Raw genomic sequence first — 12207 nt, forward strand, 5'->3', positions numbered from 1 at the left:
TTGCCTCTTTCCACCATGGGCTCTGGAGATAGAACTCAAGTCACCAGATTTGCTTGAGAAGTGCTTTTATGCCCTGAGACATCTCCTCAGCCCTCTACGAACCGTTTTTGACATGGGAAGTCCATTGATGAGATTATATCATGCCCCCAAGTCCACCATCCTGCTTAAAATACTTAAAAACTCATCAATATCCTTGAAGTCACTTCCCACACCTGTCTAGTCACAATCTCCACTTCCGCCACCTAAGTGTGTGCTCGATGCTCCTTTCCAAATGTACATGTGATATATGCGTATGTCCTTAAATGGTATTCAGTGGTGGGCTTGGAGGTGTACCCGCTGGTTTTGTGTGTCAACTTGGCACACGCTACAATCATCAGAGAGGAAGGAGCCTCAGTTGAGGAAATGCCTCCATGAGATTCATCTGTAAGGCATTTTCTCAATTAGTGATCAATGGGGGAGGGCCCAGCTCATTGTGGGTGGCGCCATCCCTGGGTGGTCCTGGGTTCTGTAAGAAAGCCAACTGAGCAAACCAGGGGGAGTAAGCCAGTAAGCAGCACCCCCCCCATGGCCTCTGCATCAGCTCCTGCCTCCAGTTCCTGCCCTGCTTGAGTTCCTGTCCTGACTTCTATCAATGATGAAGTGACAGAAGGATAAACCCTTTCCTCCCCAACTTGGTTTTTGGTCCTGGTGTTTTATGGCAGCAATAAAAACCCTAAGACTGGGGCCTGGGGGGCAGGGGAGGTTAAGGTTTCATTTTTGCTTTAGTACTGTGAGATGCAGTTGTATTTGATCTACATTTTGCCTTGGTTTACCTTTGGCAGGTAATTCATCTTTCCTCATGTAGACACACCAAGGCTCGGTTCACAGCATTCTGTCTTGATTTCTGCACTCTTCTCTATACTGCGAAGTCTTCAGAGCACTACATAAATGCAGGCCTCTCAGACCCAGCCTGCTCATCTCTGTTTCCTAACCTAGGGAGTTTGAGCCATGCCTCTTCCTTGCTGTCACTGATCCAACAGTTGGTTTGTTGACATTTCCTAGACACTTGGCCTTTCTGTCCTGTTTCCTACAAGCTGCTCCCTCTGCTGTTCTCTGGATGGAATGTTCCATGGCCCCTCCAAAGAGCTTCCTCCCTGATGTCTGCAAGATTCTGCTCCAAGAGTCTTGCTCACAGGGGTTTCTCCTGTCTCTCCTAACGCTGTTTCTCCCCCATGTTACTGTGTCCTTGCCTTGCTTTCTCCCGTTTGCAGTCTTTGCCACATTTCATATCATACTGTTACATCTTTTTAGAAGCCTTATCCATAGTACATAAGGGATTGACCAGCGTGGAGTTGGATGTTTAAGCCTTGAAATAATGCAACACCTTGGGGCTGGAGACGTGAGTTTAGAGCCGTCTTGAGTCCATTATTAGTTGATGAAAATGAAAATTAAAATGAATTGTTATGACCCACTTGCTAACAGCTCGGCCTTGGATCATTGCTACTCTCCTGTATCCTCTGGCTTACCTGGCTCTGCAGCCCAACTGCTTAACCCTTTTTAACTCGCTTGCTGGAGATCATCAGTAGACAGCCAAAAGCCCATTTTCTTCTCCCAGAACTTGTAGCTGCCTGCCTTTGCCTCCTAAGCCCATCGGAAGCTTTCTCCCTCTGTCAGAGAGAACTTTTCAATTCTTCCTTTAGTAGAAAGCAATGATGAAAAAGCTTTTGGCCCTTCTGATCCAGCAGCACCTGACCGAACAGTTCTTTGCTCGCTGTTGTTTTCGTTCTCACGTAGTCGGCTCCCTGTCCTTTGTCATTTTTTATACATAATTTTACTTCTTTCTACATTCTATTGTCTTCTTTCTGTCACCGGAGTTTCAGGATTTGCTTCAACGTTTGTGATGTTTTTATTTTTTACACAAACCCTCCCTGAAGTTTCTAGAAGTAAGGATTAATATCAGTTTTAGAAAATTCTAAGGCATTATTTCTTTTAGATGTTGAGTTTCCCAACTCCTGCTCTTCCCTGCTCCTGGATTTCTAAAAGATCTATGATGGTCTTCTCTGTCTCTTAGTCACGTGGTCTTACCTCCCGTCTCTCCTGCCTCCTAGTCATATGATCTTACCTCTCACTTCTCTTAGTTATATGGTCTTACCTCCCATCTCTCCTCAGTCTCATAGTCACGTGGTCTTACCTTCCATCTCTCCTGTCTCATAGTCACGTGGTCTTATCTCCCATCTCTACTCTGTAGTACTTCCCTGGTAGTTCTCAAGCCATGCACCATCCATTTTACCATAGCTCTTGAGTTTTTTTTTTTTTTTTTTTTTTGTCAAATACACCAGGACTAGGTTTGTTTAATACTTCCTTTTTCATTATCTGTGTTTCTAATTACCCTGGTTATTTATTCAAGTACTTTGAATGTGATTCTTTTATATTCTGAATATTTCAATGTCTGAACACTTCGGAGCCCAACGTGTTCCTGTCATTTCTCCATAGCTGTATTTGTCCCTTCTGTAGTTTCTGTTTGCTTTGTAATTTCTCATTGAATTTCTTTCCTGCTAGATTGTGTCTTGTGTCTTGAGAATTTTATGAATCCCAAGTTCTAAGTACATTCCCATAAAACTATGCTCATCTCAGGACATTGTAATTTGATTTAACGTGAGTAATTCAGACACACAAAAGAGAATTACACTCCAGAGAGGCACAAGGGCATGAGACCCTGGAGGAGAAGCTGTTTCTTTCTCCTGATCTCAGAACATCAACACAGCTCTCTAGGTTTCCTTTAAGAGTGTGCTTGCCTTGCTGTCTTGCTGTTTATTTATTTAGCCCTGCCCCTACTCTATGAGGTTCTCTACCCTCATTCTCTGAGAGTCTATGAGCTCCTTGGGTGGGTAGGTGGGTGGGCCAGAAATGAGTGATATATGCATATGTCCTTAAATGATATTCCAAGGTGTCCTTGGGGGCCTTGCTTCACTCAAAGGGCAACTCCCAAATGAAAAGTTCATTTTTCAGTCCTATGAACAATCTGACACCATGAACAACTCTCCTTCACAGAATGACTTTTTACCACAGTAAAAAAGTCAAGTTCACAACAGCATTTGTTTTGTTTTGTTTTGTTTTGTTTTGTTTTGTTTTGTTTTGTGTGTCAAAACAGGTTTCTCTGTGTGTAGGCCTGGCTGTCCTGGAACTCACTTTATAGACCAGGCTGACTTCAAATTCAAAGATCTACCTGCCTCTGCCTCCCAAGTGCTGGGACCAAAGGTGTTCATCACCACTGCCCAGCTATAGCTTACTTCTTGTTTATGAAACATTTAGCCTTGAGTGAGCTAAAATTCTGTTTACTCAATAGTACCTGTTCTACATGAGTGCGCTGCAGTCCAACCACAGAACCTCGTAGCACCTCATGCCATTCATTAGCTCAGGGTGATCTCAGAGCAACCTTGTCATGTGCCTCTATTGAATTAATTGATTGATTGATTGATTGATTGATTGATTGATCATTATGAGGGAAACTTAGAAGAAGGGAAGAGTGCCTTGCATAGCTTTCCTGAAGCAGCACGTCTTACCTGGAATATGTGATGAACCCGCAAAGAAACACACAAATCATATTTCTACAGATCTTACAGTTTTCAAGTGTCCTATAAAGGCTGCTGAAATCTGTACTTATGTGTCACCCGAAAAATCACCAAGTGTTTCACCAGCTACTTCAAAGGGGGATTTGAAATTAAAGTCACACATGGTGACACAGAGACAGCTCAGAACAACGTGGCCTCCCCCACAGCACCCTTCATACTCTCTCACCAAGACAAAAAAATAAATCTTTTATTTTGTATCACATTTTGAGGGAAAAACAGCAGGGCACTCAGGCTGTAGACTGTGGCATTGCCTGAAAGAGAGGAAGAAAGAAAATCACACCTTTTAGATTAGGATCCAAGAAAGCCTGTTGGGCTCAGCTGTGGAGCTTGGCTAGCAGCAGCAAGGCAGAAGAGGTTGGAGGGTGGGGTAAGACTTCAGAGAACACATGAGGAGGCCTAGAGTGTCAGGGGCAGCATGCACAGGCTTTGACTGACATCGGAAAGAAATGGACGAGGAAAAAGAACATAGATCTCTGAGTCAGGAAAAGTGGGCAGGCCTGCAGCAGGGGGAGTCTTTGCAAGTGATTGCAAGCACCCGCCCAACTTTATCTTAACAAGCTTGATCTGCAGCCCCAGCAAGCAGGACCCTAACGCCCCCTGAGATGAGTGCAAGGGACTGACAGGCGCTGCCATTGCTCTTTCCAGCACAGTGTGGATCCACCCACATGGTGTGATGCCCCTGTGATACAGGACTGACTTCCAGCTAATTAAGATGAACATGCACTATCTTCCCCTTACGTAAGTGATATTTCATCCTCAATATTCTTTTGAAACAACTATTTTTTTTTATATTCTCTTCCTTTAAAGCCAATGTGAGTTCCAGGGTTAGTTAAAGGGAATGAAAGCTCTCATCTGTCCAATTATCTCCCTGAAGTTACTCCCTCTCTCCTTCCTTCCAACCTGGCTTTACGGTAATTGGTGATGAGATGTCACGTTTGACCCCAGGAAAGGCACCAGAGAGGAACAAGTCCCTCCTCTTGTTACTCTTGACAGCCTGGCACATTCCAATTTGGGGAACCCTGAGGTGTTAGGGTCCTGCCTGACCCACCCACATTCAGCAGTCATGGCCACTGAGTCATCTATCTGATCAGGTGGTACAGGGGATGAAGGGCACGTGCCCTGTGTCTGCTTGAGCTGTGGCAGCTGTAGTGTCTCAGCAGCTTGGCTTTGACTGACACTGTGACAAGTGGAGGGGTAGAGGAAGAAACCACACCTTAGAGTTAAGGCTTGAGTTTATCTCCACGAACTTGAAAAGACTTTATTACCATGCTGAGCCTCAGGGAACCAGAGGAGCCATCATAGGGTTGAATCGCCCTGATATTGTTCTCTGCATCTCATTATATCAAGATGTGTTTGGAAACACAGAAATAATAAGACAACCCATATTCCATGGCAACAGTCTCTATGTTAACAAGTTTGTTAAAAAGTTGTTGACAACCGAGTTCAGTCTCTCAAGTCTATATAGAACCCTGCCCCCACTCTCCGAAGTTGAAAGGAAAGAAACTTTTAAAAGCTGTTCTTTGATCTTCATACTCACACTGTGTCATGCATGTGACACACACTCACACACACATACACACCGGGCATGTACACACACATTGTAGCATGCACACACACACATACACACACACACACAAATAAAATGAAATTTTAAATGTAATAAAAAAATTTAAAGAAGTTATCTATACGAAGTAATGCAGAATGTGAGGCCCTAAAATTAATTCCACTGTTATTTTGAAATTTTAATATATTACAGGAATTTTTTCTGGTCTTGTCTATGTGGTGTTCTGTAAGTTTCTTAGACCTGGATAGGCATCCACTAGGCAGAAAGGATTCTGGGATAGTGTCAGGCAGGAGACTCACCAGGAAAATGTGACATTGAGAGGGATGCACGGTGCCTAAGTACAAAATGTGGCAGAGTGTAGGTCAGGGTAAATGGGTTATTTTGCATGATGATCTAGTCAGAGAAGAGCCTAGCTACATGGCCTAGGTATTTGTAAATATACTTTGAGTCTGAGTCTTACTTCTGGGAGCACGGGGCTGGGAGGAAGAACCAGATCAAACTTCTACACATCTCTTTCTCTAGGCGTGGGGAATTTTCTTCTGTGATTTTACTGAAGAGATTCCCCAAGCTTTTAGCATGATATTTTCCTCCTCTACCCATAATTTGGCAATTAGGTCTTTCTTGGTGTCCCAAAGCTCTCCTGTATTCTGCTCATTTGCTTTTCAATTTCCCATTTACTCAAGGATCCAGTCCTCTGCCTTGTCTTCCAAGCCCTTTAAAATGATCCATCCTAGCGATCCTACTGAGGCTCTTAACTGCCTTACTTCACTTGGGGTTGCCTCCTGCTGTGAGCATCTAAACTCCAGCCTCTACTTCTGAACACTTCCTTCTGTGCATGGCCCAGAAATGACAATCTGTGCTCCTGTCTCAGGCCAAGCAACCCAGACTGGCTCCTGCCTCAAAGCCACCCCTTCCTGACCTGACAAAGAGGCAATGAATAGCAAGAAATGCTTGAGTATAGTGATGATGGTCAAAATGAAACAGATGAGGTTAAGAAACATCCCAGTGAGGAAACCCGAGAAGAGAACAGAAATACAAACTCCTCCATCAACCATTTCCTCAGAAGTCAGAATTAATGGCTAAAATCCCAAACTTTGGGTAACAACATTTGCGGACCATACAAAAGAATCTGCACTGCTTAAGAAGGAGAATGAAAAGGCTCTGCAGAATTTGACCAGAGTTCAAGCCACAGAATTTGAAGCTGTAAAATCAGGTTACAGAAGTGATTGTTATCGAGATGAAAATCCCTTCTTTGAAAATGAAGTTCTCTCCAAAGGATTTCTTCTGAGTGAGAACAGTGAAGTGATCCACCTTCAATGTCCACTGAAATCAAATGGGAACCTGGAGAGAACAAAGCACTCATGTCTCACAGAACATGGCCAGCAGGAAAAGCTAACACAAGGGACTAGAGAAATTTTCACCTGGTGTACTGACCATCCAAGCAGGTGCAGATGATGCAGGAGATGCCATCACAGGTGGCACATGAGCCTTCCTGGTTCATATGAAGAAGGAGGAAGATGAGGGAAGGAGGGAGAGAGGAAGGGAAGAAGGGATGGAGGGACTAACAAAGAAAGAAGAGGAAGAGCAGGAGGGGAGAGGAGGAAGGAACTAACAAATGAACAAAAAAGAGGGAGAGGAGGAGGGGAAGGAGGGGGAGGGGAAGGAGATTGGAAGATACTGTGACAAGGGGCTGAGAACTCAGCCACAGAAGCAGGTACTGTGAATCATCACCTTTCCCTCTCCTCCTCCAAATCCAACCCCAGTCTCAGCCCCATCTCTGTAGCAGACCACCCGCTGTGGCCTCCAGTCCTCTCTGCCCCCATCTCCAGCAGATCACACAGATTGGCTCCTCTGATCCTCCTCCCAACTCATCCTCCTCCCCAACTCCAATCGGCCTTCTCTGGGAACCCTCCAGCCAAGCCAGACAGAGAAGCAAAGAGGCAAGCTTCAGATCTTCAGTATTCCTCCTGTCCTCAAATCCAATCCCCAGTCTCATCCACAGCTCTGTAGCAGACACCTGCTGCGGACTCTCCTTGCTCTCTGACAACCTTCCCAGGGGTGTAGGCAATCCTAGTGGAACACCTTGCTTTCCTGCCTCCTGTAGACCTCCTCGACACCCCAAGCCCATCCCCATTGATAAGTGTCATCTCCCAATACCTAGAAACATAGTTTAATTGGAACCCCAATGCTCACACATATTAAGATCCCAAAAGAATTTCCTATCAGGCAACACACAACCCCTATACTCTCTTAAGAACCAGAGAGGAAACAGAAACCAAGGAACAAAACATCCATTCAACAAAGACAAGACCAGATATCAGCACCTAGAATTACAATCTCTCCAAACCCAGATACAAATATGCCAGCTTAAATACCCAACCAATGGACAATGTTTCCACTAGAATCCAACAACCCTATCACATCAGGCCCTACATATTGCAACATAAATGAAACACAAGAAAAAGACCTTTAAATATCATATATGGATACAATGTAGGTCATTAACAAGAAATTGGTAAATCCCTTAAAGAAATCTATGAAAACACAAACAGTAGAAACAAATTAATAAAACAGTTCAAGATCTGAATGTGGAAATAGAATCAACAAAGAAAACAAACTCCAGGAAGTCTGAAAATGAAAAAAGTTATGAATTCAAGCAGGAGCTACAAAGACAAGTAACTCAACTTCATCAACAGAATACAAGAGATAAAAGAGAAATTTTCTGGCACTGAAGACAAAATAGAAGTGGATACATTGGTCAAGAAAAGTTAAATCTAAAAATATCATAGCACAAACAACCAGGAAAATATAGGACACTATGAAAAGACCAAGTCTAAGAATAGCAGGAATAGAAGAAGAAACACAGCTCAAGGGCACAGAAAATATTTTCAACAAAATCATAGAAGAAAATTTCCCTAACCTAAAGAAGAAGATGCCTGTTCAGATACAAGATGCTTACAGAACACCAAATAGATTAGACCAGAAAAAAAAGTCCTCTCACCACAAGCTAATCAAAACACTAAACATACAGAACAAAGAAAAACATTCAAAGCTACAAGGGAAAAAGACCAAGTGTTATATAAAAGCAGACCTATGAGAAGAACACCTGATTGCTCAGAGGAGACTCTAAAAGCCCAAAGTGCCTGGACATCATATTCTGCAGTGACCACAGATGCTATCCCAGACTACTATATCTAGCAATACTTTCAATCACAATAAATGGATAAAGTAAGACATTTCATAATTTTAAAAAAACATTTAAGTAATATCTATCTACAAAACTGACCCTACAGAAGACACCAGAAGGAAAACTCTGACCTAAAAAGCTTGGGCACAACCAAGAAAACACACACATACAAAAAACAATAATCCCACAGCTGCAAATCAAAAGAGGGGAAACACACACACACTACAATGACAAAACAAGAGGTACCAACAGACACTGCTCCTTGATAGCTCTCAACATCAATGGTCTTACTTCTCCAATAGAAAGACAAAGGCTAACAGAATGGATACAAAAACAGGATCCATCCTTCTGCTGCATCCAAGAAACACATCTTCACATCAAGGAGAGACATCACCTCAGGGTAAAAATATGGACATAAGAAGCAAGCAAGTGTAGCCATTTTAATATCTAACAAAATAGACTTCAAACCAAAACTAATCCAAAGAGATAGGGAAGGACACTACACACTCATCAAAGGAAATACCCTATGCACAAAACACAAGGGCAATAAAGTTCATAGAAGCAACACTACTCTAGTTAAAAATCACATATTGACCCTAACATGCTGATAGTGGGAGACTTCAGTATCCCATGCTCACCAATGGGCAGGTCATCCAGACAAAAATTAAACCAAGAAATTCGGAGCCAACTGACATTAGAAACCAAAAGGGCCTAACATATAGTTACAGAACCTCTGACCCAAACACAGAAGAATATACCTTCTTCTCTGAACCTCATGGGTGCTGCTCACATATTCAGAAATAAAGCAAGTCTCAACAGATGCAAGGAAATTAATATAAAATCCTGCATCCTATCCTACAACAGATGGATATCAACAACAGCAGAAAGCTTACAAATTCATGGACACTGAACAACTACTGAATGAAAAATGAGTCAAGAAAGAAATTAAAGACTTTCTGGATTTGAAAGGAGTAGATGGCAGGAAATAACCAAACTCAAGGCTGACATCAATAGGCTAGAAAAAAAAATTTTTAAATCAATAAAATAAGCACAAGAGATGGCTTTTTAAAACAAAACACTGGTAACACAAGTGCTAAAACCAATAATTAGTAAACAGGACCTCATGAAACTGGAAAGCAAAGATACCTTCAATCAGACAAAGCGGCAGCCTACAGAACAGGAAAAGATTTTTACTAACTCCACATCCAGTAGAGGACTAATATCCAAAATATATAAAGAACTCAAGAAACGAGATACCAAACAAAAACAAAAAAAAAACAAAAAACAAAACAAAGCAAAACAAAAACACAAATACCCCAATCAAAAATGGTACAAATCTAAACTGATAGTTTTTTTAAAGATTTACTTATTTTATTTATATGAATACACTGTAACTGTCTTCAAATACACAAGAAGAGGGCATCGGATCCCATTACAGGTGGTTGTGAGCCACCATGTGGTTGCTGGGAATTGAACTCAGGACCTCTGGAAGAGCAGTCAGTGCTCTTAACAGCTGAGCCATCTCTCCAGTTATAAACTGAGAATTTTTATAAGTAGAAACTCAAATGGCCAAGAAACACTTGAAGACATGTCGAGTGTCCTTAGTCATCAGTGAGACGCAAATCAAAAAACTACTTTGAGATTTCATCCTATATCCATCAGAATGGCCAAGATTAATAAAACAAGTGACAGCTGAGGAGGATGTGGAGCAAGGGGAACACTCCAACATTGCTGGTGGGACTGCAAACTTATATAACCACTATAAAAAACAGTATGGTGTTTCCTCAGAAGGTTGAAAATCATATACCCAAAGACCACTTTATCCTACCACAGAGTCACTTGCTCAACTGTGAATGATGCTCTATTCATGGTAGCCAGAAATTGGAAACAACCTAGATTTCCCTCAACAGATAAATGGATTTTAAAGGGAAGTGTGGCACATTAACACAATGAAACATTACTCACCTATTAAAAATGTAATCATGAAACTCACAGGTAAATAGATGGAAGTGAAACAAAATTATCCTGAATCACCTTGAATGAAGCAATCCAGACACCTGAAGGCAAGTATGGTATGAATTCACTTACATGTAGATGAAGGCAAGTATGGTATGTATTCACTTACATGTAGATGAAGGCAAGTATGGTATGTATTCACTTACATGTAGATGAAGGCAAGTATGGTATGAATTCACTTACATGTAGATGAAGGCAAGTATGGTATGNATTCACTTACATGTAGATGAAGGCAAGTATGGTATGAATTCACTTACATGTAGATGAAGGCAAGTATGGTATGTATTCACTTACATGTAGATATTATCTTCTAAGCCAGTGGTAACCAAACTACCATCCATAGAAACCACAGAGCAGTGCTCCTCAAACTTCCTAGTGATTAAAATACATTCTCAGAGAACTAATAAAAAAAGAGACAAACAACAGTTTTATAAAAAAAAAAAAAAACCAGTATGGAATCACAGAGGTGGTGAGAACTCAAACATTTATTTTTCCTGTTCTTTCTCCATTCTATCTAGCTGACCCTAGACACATGCGTATACATGCAAATATACACATGTATAAACACATGAAGGTATGTACATACCTTATGAAGAGCAGGGTGAGGAAACACTTCTGACCGAGAAGGTAGCTTCCCTGGAGCACACACTTCCTCTCACTGAGGCACTGCAGGTAGTGTGCTCTGAGAGTCACAGGCTTCGGTACGCTTGTCATATGCATCGAGAACAGTTGTTTGCACAACCGTTGCTAAAAGAGGATGCAAGGACTTAATCCTTTCATCAGACAATCATGTGGCACTTCTTCTAGGTGAATCTTTGTCCTCAGCTCTTTGTTGAGTGGATGAAGAAAAACCTCCAGACTGCCCAGGTGGGATCAACCAGCCATGACTTTACTGGTAGATAAATCAAAAAGTGTATATAGCATCATAAAATATATGTCAGCAAGTTGGCTTTCCAGCTGAGAACTTCATGAACGGCTGCTTATCTGGTTAAGAGAATTCATTCCTTGCCACTTTGCTGTGTGAACTTCACTTACAACAGTTACACATTGAGAGTATATCCAATGCTACCTCTACAAAATGTCTGAGAAGTGCTTGAAACTCGAGACACTCCCTGGAGTAAAAGGGGGCGGTGCGGAGAGTGAGAAGCCCCGCTCTGTAGTAACAAGTTCTGAGGCTTAATTTTATTTTGCAGCCTACTTTTACTAAGGATTCAACCTATTGCTCCAGCCCACCACCCAGCCGAGGTAGTGGAAGAGAAAAGTTATTAGGATATGGGGAAGTGGACCTGTTCAGCACTAGTTCTTTGGACGATGAGCTCAAACTTCTTTGGCAGCAGTTCAATCCTGTAGCAAACACCAAATAGGACTTATCAGCTCTAGACCAGACCTCTAGGCAAGCAATCAGCACACAGGAACTTAGCATAAACCAGCAGCTGCTGTCCAGTCCTGAAGGCAGGCAGATGGCACACACTACCCGGCAGCCGCTGTCCAGTGCTGAAGGAACCCTTAGGCTCGCCAACCATCCTGAGGCGAGGCCGCTGAAGAGGAAAACTGCAGCAGAAACCTCCTTGAGCTTCTTTATTTGGCAGCGTTTGGAGCAAACCAAACCAATGCTCACTGCTCGTCCCCCACTGTCTGTGGGGTCATATCCACTTCGCAGGGCAGTTTATTTTATGATATTGCAAGGTCAGGACCAACCAAGACCAAGTAGTAAATGCAGCGACTGAGCTGGCTGAGTACTAGGGGGAGAAGATGAAGGGAAGTGAAGGGACATGTGATTCTCTGTCCTTGTCCTGGAGTGGATTTGGCAAGGCTGGGCTGGAGCTGGA

Source organism: Mus caroli, chromosome 18, assembly GCF_900094665.2.
Source record: "Mus caroli chromosome 18, CAROLI_EIJ_v1.1, whole genome shotgun sequence".
Classification (NCBI taxonomy): Eukaryota; Metazoa; Chordata; class Mammalia; order Rodentia; family Muridae; genus Mus; species Mus caroli.